Raw genomic sequence first — 8,355 nt, forward strand, 5'->3', positions numbered from 1 at the left:
ATCTAGGACTGCGTAGACTGTAAATGTTTTTTGTGTTTCAAATGACATTGAGATGTAATCTTTCCTTTGGGATATTAATACAATATGATTCAGTTATTGTCTTTATCGTATTGTCTTTCTAATTCACACACAAGATATGTCAACAGGCTTAGATCGGCTCACTCACATGAGCAATCGCCTCTAGCACTTAAGAAGCGAGTAGAGATGAGACATTGTGTTCTTAGATACTTGTCCAAATGGATAAGTTAGTTGACACAAAGATATATCGTTTTAGTGAGAGCTAAGATCAGGTCCAATGAGAGGACTATGCATAGGTTACCCCACAACCTATGTAGCCTGTGGTTAGCTAGATGTGAGATTCTCTTTGACGCCTTGGAGGCGAGCAAATAGAGGAACTCGGGTTAGACGCTTAAGGAGAGACTAGACTAAGATCTGTATGGTGTTGATATAGACATATGCTCTTTAAGAAAGAGAAATCCACCGTAGCATGTGTTTCATACTACATGTGTTTATTCGACTAAATGAGTAAGTGAGTAAATGGTTCCCCTCTTTCTCACTGTGTGAGTCTCATTTTTTTTAAGTGTCCTTTACTTTTGACTATGTCACAAGATGAAGGTTATGATGTCTGCTACTTTGGCATGTTGTCTATGGCCATGATCAATACGGTCTAAAGAGGCATTGCTAGGAAAGCGGTTTGACCAAAATTGAATGATATGAGTGCAAAGGAAAGATTCTTCGATATCGCATATTCAATAGTGTTTGCTGACGTCAAACTATGACGCTACATATTGGTAGTGACTAAGGTTGTGAACATATTGAAATGATTTAGAGATAGTCAAGCATTGTTTTGAGTTTTCTGAAACTCAAGAGGGTTTCGAAAATGCTTGAAACTGATGCGATCGAATGAGTCTAGGACATAACTAGACACTTTAGGGATGTTAGTATGCTAGTCTTCTCTGAGAGAGATTTAGTATATGTACTCCCACCTTTCTATAGATATGCTTGGTGGTCGCACGACCTATTTACTTGTATGAATAAGATTGAGAACATTAGAGAGATGTTGACTTGGGGTCATGTCCACTGTGTACGAGTGGGAGATGTTAATTGGAGGGGCGCCCACTTGGGGCAGACCCCTCCTTTACTCTGCCTAACGCATGGCTTTAAGCCATGCGTTACAAGCCATGCATTTCTGCCAAATAAATGGCAGATTAAGGCTGGCCTTTAAGGCTGGCCGTGTAGGAGGCTATATATAGCCCCCCTCTTTTAATTCTTGGTAATCATCTGAAAAAGTAGAAAAAAGCTCTCTCTTTTGTTCTCTCTTAAAATAGTATTTAGGCAGTAGATTTGTTAAAGCGTTACTCTAGTTTTACACACGTAGTACGCTTTACCACTAAGTAAAAACTCTTGAGATTTGTCAATCTGGAGAAATTTGTGGAGCAACTTTATAAGCTAAGCTTGAGGTACTTTCCGCTGTGCTTTCTTACAATAATCATATGTTTAAAACACTTTCAAACATGTTACATTTTTTTGAAAACAAATTAAAAAAGTGTTTTCTAATATAGAAATGACGATTATTTGAATTTTTAAAAATTATGGTCATATTTTTGAAAGTTTGAAAATAATTAACTTAAAGTTATATGGATATTTCCATCCATTGACTGTCTATTTAAAGTTCCAATTACATTTCATATTATCTGAGAAAGCACATTTGAAGTGTACTTATTAAGAACATGTCTCATCACCACAAATACAACCGTTCACCTGTAAATGTTAAGAAGTCTTCGGCGTGATACACCTGAGAATACTCCGATATTTAAATCAATTAAGTGTATCACTCAAGTAATTTAGAATTCAAATGATCTATCGTTTTTGGAGTTACCTGGTACATATAGATAATTCTTTTTAAATTAGATCAATACTATATGAGATTACTTTCCTGTGATATTGATGAGTGTGTAAAAATGTATTCTAAATATCATATTATTGAATTAAAATGTTAAAATGTGAATAGAAATAATAAAATATAATTTATATTATTAAATTTAATATTTATTCACATTGAGATATATTTGAGCATGATTTTATAATATTTTAAATCTTAATTATTGTATTATTGGTTGGTGAGAGATAATTTTACAATTAGGCATTACATTTAACATATTTTGAAATTTTACTATTCGGTTTTTACATTTAGTTTTATTTCGATGGCAGCCGCATAGAGTAAAATGAATGGCAACATACATATAGACGAAAAGAGTTGGAATAGTCGTATATCACTTTGGGTTGCACGTTAGATGAGTCATCAAAGACAAGACGCAAGCAAGCTGGAGGGAGTTGTTGGCTATTGGACGTGAGACGAGGAGCAGCTTCATTTATTCTTGGACATGGAACCAAAAGAAACGGAGCATGTAGTTCCGTTGGACGTGAGCTATTGGACTTGATTGGCATGGGCTTTTTGGGTTTTAGACGGAATTACACAAAAAGGGAATGAGAGGACGTGGGCCCGGAGGGAATTGAAGGGACTCGGTTACTTCATGCATGAGAGGTAGGACTGTTCATCCGGGTTCCAACCCGAGAACCCGGGTATATCCGGACCGGAATCCGGATTCCGAATCCGGGCCGGAACCCGGACCACATTGATCCGGGTCAGACTTGGGCCGAAAACCGGATGATTCCGGGTTTCTAAAAACCCGGATTCCGGGTTCCGGGTTTAAATCCGGTTTTTTTTTTTTTTTCTCTGTATGTTATTATTGATTTTGCAGGAATATATGTTTATAAAAAATCCTATATTTTTTTGTTGAAAAGCAAAAAATTTTTGTTATATAAAACTCTATATTTCTCATTGTCCATAATGATAAAAAATATCAAAATGAAAAACTAGATTTATGTTAAGAATAGCAAAGGCTATAAACAACTAATGAAATTTTATAACTAAATGCATGTAAAAAAAAAAAAAAATCCACTACATATTACATTGTCTGAACAAATTTGCTTAGAACAAAACAAAACACAATCATTGTTTTAATTAAACTCCAATACACAACAACAAATATGAACTACTTTACTACATCATCGAGGAAGGACTTTGATTTGCTATCATCATGAAAATAGTCCCACATTTTGATTTGTGCCATCCACCTGCAGTTCATCAAAAGAAAAACAGAGAGAAGCCACCACTTTTGATATGATTGGCATAACTACTTCTACTTCTTAATTAAGCATGCATCTTATAATTGATGTAGTTATGTAGATACCATTGTTTAACATAGAAGCTGGTATCTTAAGCAACATGTTTTTATTTAAGAAAAATCTATGGCAAGTCACTTCTCAACTAAGCTCAACTGCAATCATAAAAAGTCAGTTGGTTCTGGTTATCCATCTTCAACTATAATTGATTATACATATGCACTATAGGAAAAAGGAAAACCTACTTTCGGATGGCATGCTTAAGAAATGTGAAGGCAGCAATTAATACACAGTCCTCATGCCATTATTTTCCCCCCTAACAAACAACATCTAGGATCCAAGGTTTTGAAATGCCATTATCTTGAGCAGTCTAAATTGCACCCAGATAACTCTTCGCTCAAGTAGGAAATTAGTAAACGAAATGGAAAAAAGAAACCACAAAAGACTCTGTAATAAAACCTAATTAAAACAGAAACAGAAACTCTGTAATTTGAAGAATTCATGCTAAGACTCAATTACAACAAAGAAGCAGGTAAACAAAGAAGTCGTCACCGTCACCGCCCTGGGGCTCACTCAAACCAGTCTCGTCGTCGGAGCTTATGTCCAATATCACGGGCATGGAATCCATTGAAAATATTCTTTCCCAAAAACAAAATCGCCACCTAGGGTTTCCTAAACAGAATCGAATTTCTCATGCGCTTTCTTGGGTGGATAAAGATTTCCCGAGAAAATCTCAACAGTACCAAAAAGAATAAACATGAAAAAACCAAATTGTGCATGAAAAATTTGGAAGAAAAAATCTAGAGTTTCGAGGGGCTTAGGGCCATTCTGGTGGACAGATTTTAGGGTTGCTTTTCGATTTGGACGAAAGGGAAAAGGGTGGACTGAGCAAGTGTTGTGTGAGACGAGAATACAAAAATGAAAATCGAAACGAAAAAATGAAAGTTAAACAAGAAGACTGGGCTAGTGGTCGAAACGAAAAAACCACTAGAGAAATCCCCAAAAAAAACCCTAAAACTCCCATTCGGCAAATCACTAGATCTATCCAAGCACAGAGAAACCCAATTCACCAAATCACTAGATCTATCACATTTACAGGGAGAGAGACTTACCGAGAGGGAGAGAGAGAGGGTTTTTCTTCATCGGCACTAGAATGAAGACTCAGACCGCGGGATCCCAAGCTCAAGCTCGACGACAGAGAGATCGTGGTCACTGGTGGGGGAGTTGGGGAGTGAAGAACGAAGGAGGTTACGGGGCGGCTAGGGTTTCGTGTGCTCAAGAGAAAGAGAGAGAGGACTGGGAAGTGGGGAGACGGGGTCACGGGACTCGGGAGACGAGGCTTTAGAGAGAGAGAGGGTTTTTTTGAAGCTTTTATACAAACCCGGTTAACCGGGTTCTAAAACGGAACCCGGGTTTCATACCCGGGTCCGGTCCGGATCTATCCGGTTTTGCAAATACGGAGTCCGACCCGGATTTTATCCGGGCCGAAAACCGTAACCGAAAATCCGGTTTTCCGGATTCCGGGCCGGACCGGATAAAAACCGGTCCGGATGAACAGCCCTAATGAGAGGGCATCTCATAACAAAAATTAATAAAAAAAAAGAAAAAAAAAAAAAGCGAGAGGAGAAAAGGGAGAACATCGCCGTTGTGGGAGCACAGACTGAAGAACGAAAAGAATTTTCTCAATGGCTACCATTTGCTCTATGTTTTTCTTGATATTTTTGTTCTCTAATATATGTATAAATAATTAAATTCTCAAGTAGAATTAAAGATGAATTTATATATTAAGTGGTATTTTTAATTTATATATTTAATTTTTAATTATTAAAACTTTTTTATTTTATTATTCTCAATTCATTATTGATGTTTTCTTCTCTAAATAATCATAAAATTTATTATGTTTATAGATTTAGTTATAATTTTTTTATTAAATGGATTAGTTATTTGATTATGTTTGAATCAATTATTTATCTATATTGATTTAATTCTTTGTTGCAATATCACTCCCTGAATATATTGTCGTCGTTAAATTTTCTCAATAGTGATAAAACTTACATATTTTAAAAGTGGTGACTGTTTTTTCAAAGAGCTACATTTGATTTAATTTTGGTTTATAAATCTATATTTTTCGATTGAAAATTTTGGGAATTAAGTTATCAATTGAGTTATTCAATAAATTAAAAATATTTAAAATATCGGATTTGTGCAAGGGATTCCCGACGCTCTACCCTTCGTCAAACTTGAATACTTCTTCCGTTAGTCACTTTGCTTCACTTTAATTTTCATTTAAAATTAATTTTTGTTCTCCATTAATCATTTAATATTTTTATTTTGTTTCTTTGTTCATTCTGCTATTTTTTAATTTGTCTTTATGTGGAATTGACACCCTAAAGCTGTGCTACAACTACCACATTATTTTTTGGGCATATTCAAATTTTGGCACCGTTGTTGGGGGAGTCGCTAGAAGAATTGCTAGATAATTTTTCTTTTCAGTAATTTGTAAAGGTGGTAACTCTGTTTCCTTTTCTAGCTTGCTGCATCTTTATTTATTTATTTTCGTTTTATAGATTTTTTTTTCTATTACTTTTTTCTCTACCTTGTATGTATAGGTATAGAAACGCCTTGGATTGGTTTGCTTGTAGACCTATGTCAGAGTCAAAGTCAAAGTCTAATTTTTCTAATAATTTGTTTAATAATTTTTTTAATTCTGAGGAAATGAGTGAACATGGAAATTGTTGCCCAGATAGGGGTGTCAAATCGTGTTAACGGTTCGTGTTCGTGTCGTGTCAAAACATGTATATTATAATATATAGTTCAACCCTAACCCAACCCGTTAAGTTTATCATGTCAAAATCTCAAACCCTAATACGATCTATTAACATAACAGGTCGTGTCGTGTCAACCCGTTTTGACCTGTTAGTGAATATTATGAAATAGGTTAACATGACACAATATGACCCTTTCAATTGTTTAAATAAATGGGTTGAATAGGCCAAAAATTAACCAGTTTAACCTGATTAAATTTAGCATAATTTTATATAAATTTTAAAATCACAATATTTATAAAAATTATAAAACTAAATGCAAGTCCAAAATTACAATCCAAATAATAAAAATATCGAAATTAAAATTATAACAATTTTACTTTTAGATATAAGTGTATAATTGTAACTTTAACTTTCTTAACGTGTCATAATGGGTTAACCCGTTAAAGCAATCGTGTCTTAACGGGTCAACCCGTTTTGACCCTAACACATTAAGACTAAACTTTAATCCGCTATTATCGTGTCGTGTTCGTGTTGGGTTAACGGGTCGTGTAATATATTGCTACTCCTATGCCCATATGACTAACATAAAAGAGGGGTGAATTGAGTTTTATTTAAAATTTAAAAATTAAAAATTAAATACACAGTATAAAATATAAACAAAACATGAAGCAGCAATAAATATAAAAAGTAAGAATAAGAAAGAAGCAAACTCAGTATGTTAACAAGGTTCGGCCCCACTGCTACATCTTGAGGATCCCTAAATTCACTATTCAACCTCTTTCAGGTGGAGATAGAAACCTATTACATTTTTAAACAACATCACTATAAAGGATCTGTGTAGAATATTATCTACACTTGTAATCATTTTGTACGTGGTGATTCAACTATTCCCTGTGTAAAATATTTTCTACACACACAAGAGTTATACACATTTTTTTATTGATACAAAAGTTTATAGTGGGTAGGTTATCAGATAACACTCATCAATAAATGAAATAGAAATAATACAACACTTAAGTATTCAAGAAGTGACAGAAGTCCGTCTCTTATGTACCAGGAAACCGAGGAAGGAACTAGTCTTAAGTCTCGGAATTGAACTGTGAACTTCTTTTCTGAACTGCTACTTAAACTATCTACTTATGGCAGGCCGTATGCCCATGGGTGCAGGATTCTTCGAAAAAGCGCGGGCTGACTCGGAGACCTGGGACCTTGGCTTAGCAACGAATGAAGGGGAGCTCTTCGAGCTTTCTCCGCCAGCGGCTTATGTAGTGGTCGGCCTTATAAAGCTCGCGTAGCAAAGCTTCCCTCCCTTATTAAATGAAGTGGACAGTCTTCACTTAGTAGTCGACATTCTATAATGCCTCCCTTCATTTGCTTGCCTACTTCCAGCTTAGAATGCCTAATGCCTATTATATTATCTAGTTCTAAAAGCTAATCGCCAGAAGCTCACCATTCGGGTGTCGCTTCCAGCACAGGAGGCCAAGCATTCTGCCAGACGTCCCGGCCTGGAAGCCCCGTTCGCCTTTGGTACTTCAGTAGATCTTAAAAAAAAAAGGGAAAGCCATTTGTTTTTCTTTAAGAGACTTTTTTCTCTGATTCAAACTTAAATATTGGAGCTAGGGCTTAATTCTATGGGTAAGGTCAAGTTGATAAGCCGCACAGGACCTTCGTTCGACCATGGGGCGTATTCTACCCTTACTGAATTCATTCTATTGAAGCGTAACGTAAAAAGCTCCTTCTCATGTTGCATTTTTTTGGTTTGGAAGTTCCAGAATGTTGTTTGTGGATTTCTAACAAAGGAAAGCCCCCTTATGCCATTTGATTAATTAAAGTTCCGTGTTGCTCGCCACTCCCCGAGGCCAAGGACGGGGTCGAACCGTCATTCCAGGATTTGCAGTCCAATACATTTCCATTATGTTACCTAGCCAAAGCCGCCACCTCATGTGCCAAAGTCAAACGGTTGTTCTTCCTTCCCTGTTCCCTCTTTTTCTACATATGCGGTAGCGAGCGGAGCACTCTATATGACCGGCGGCGGGTTCTCAGAGAAGAGGGGACAACTTCTTTCTCCCTTGCCTTGCTCAATTTTCCTTTTATGATTGAAAGTAGCAAGCTACTCCACTACTGGTACAGAGGCCAAAAAGAAGGTTGCTTCCTCTATATGTTCAGGCAAAGAACATCTAGAAGCTAGCTTTTGTCTTGTAAGCAACCATGCCTATATCATCGAATTTTGCTTACCAAAGTGGTCTTACTAAAAGTAAATAAGCAACCCCACCCAAGTGACATGGCTTTTCACTATTCCTTTCCAGAGAAGGTGGCTTATCCAGCCCAGCGGATCCATTGTTTATGCGGCAGTGCGATGCAGCTGAAAAACGTAAGCCCCTTTTTATAAGGTTGGTATAGG

The sequence above is a fragment of the Carya illinoinensis genome, chromosome 12 (genome assembly GCF_018687715.1).
Source record: "Carya illinoinensis cultivar Pawnee chromosome 12, C.illinoinensisPawnee_v1, whole genome shotgun sequence".
NCBI classification, from domain to species: domain Eukaryota; kingdom Viridiplantae; phylum Streptophyta; class Magnoliopsida; order Fagales; family Juglandaceae; genus Carya; species Carya illinoinensis.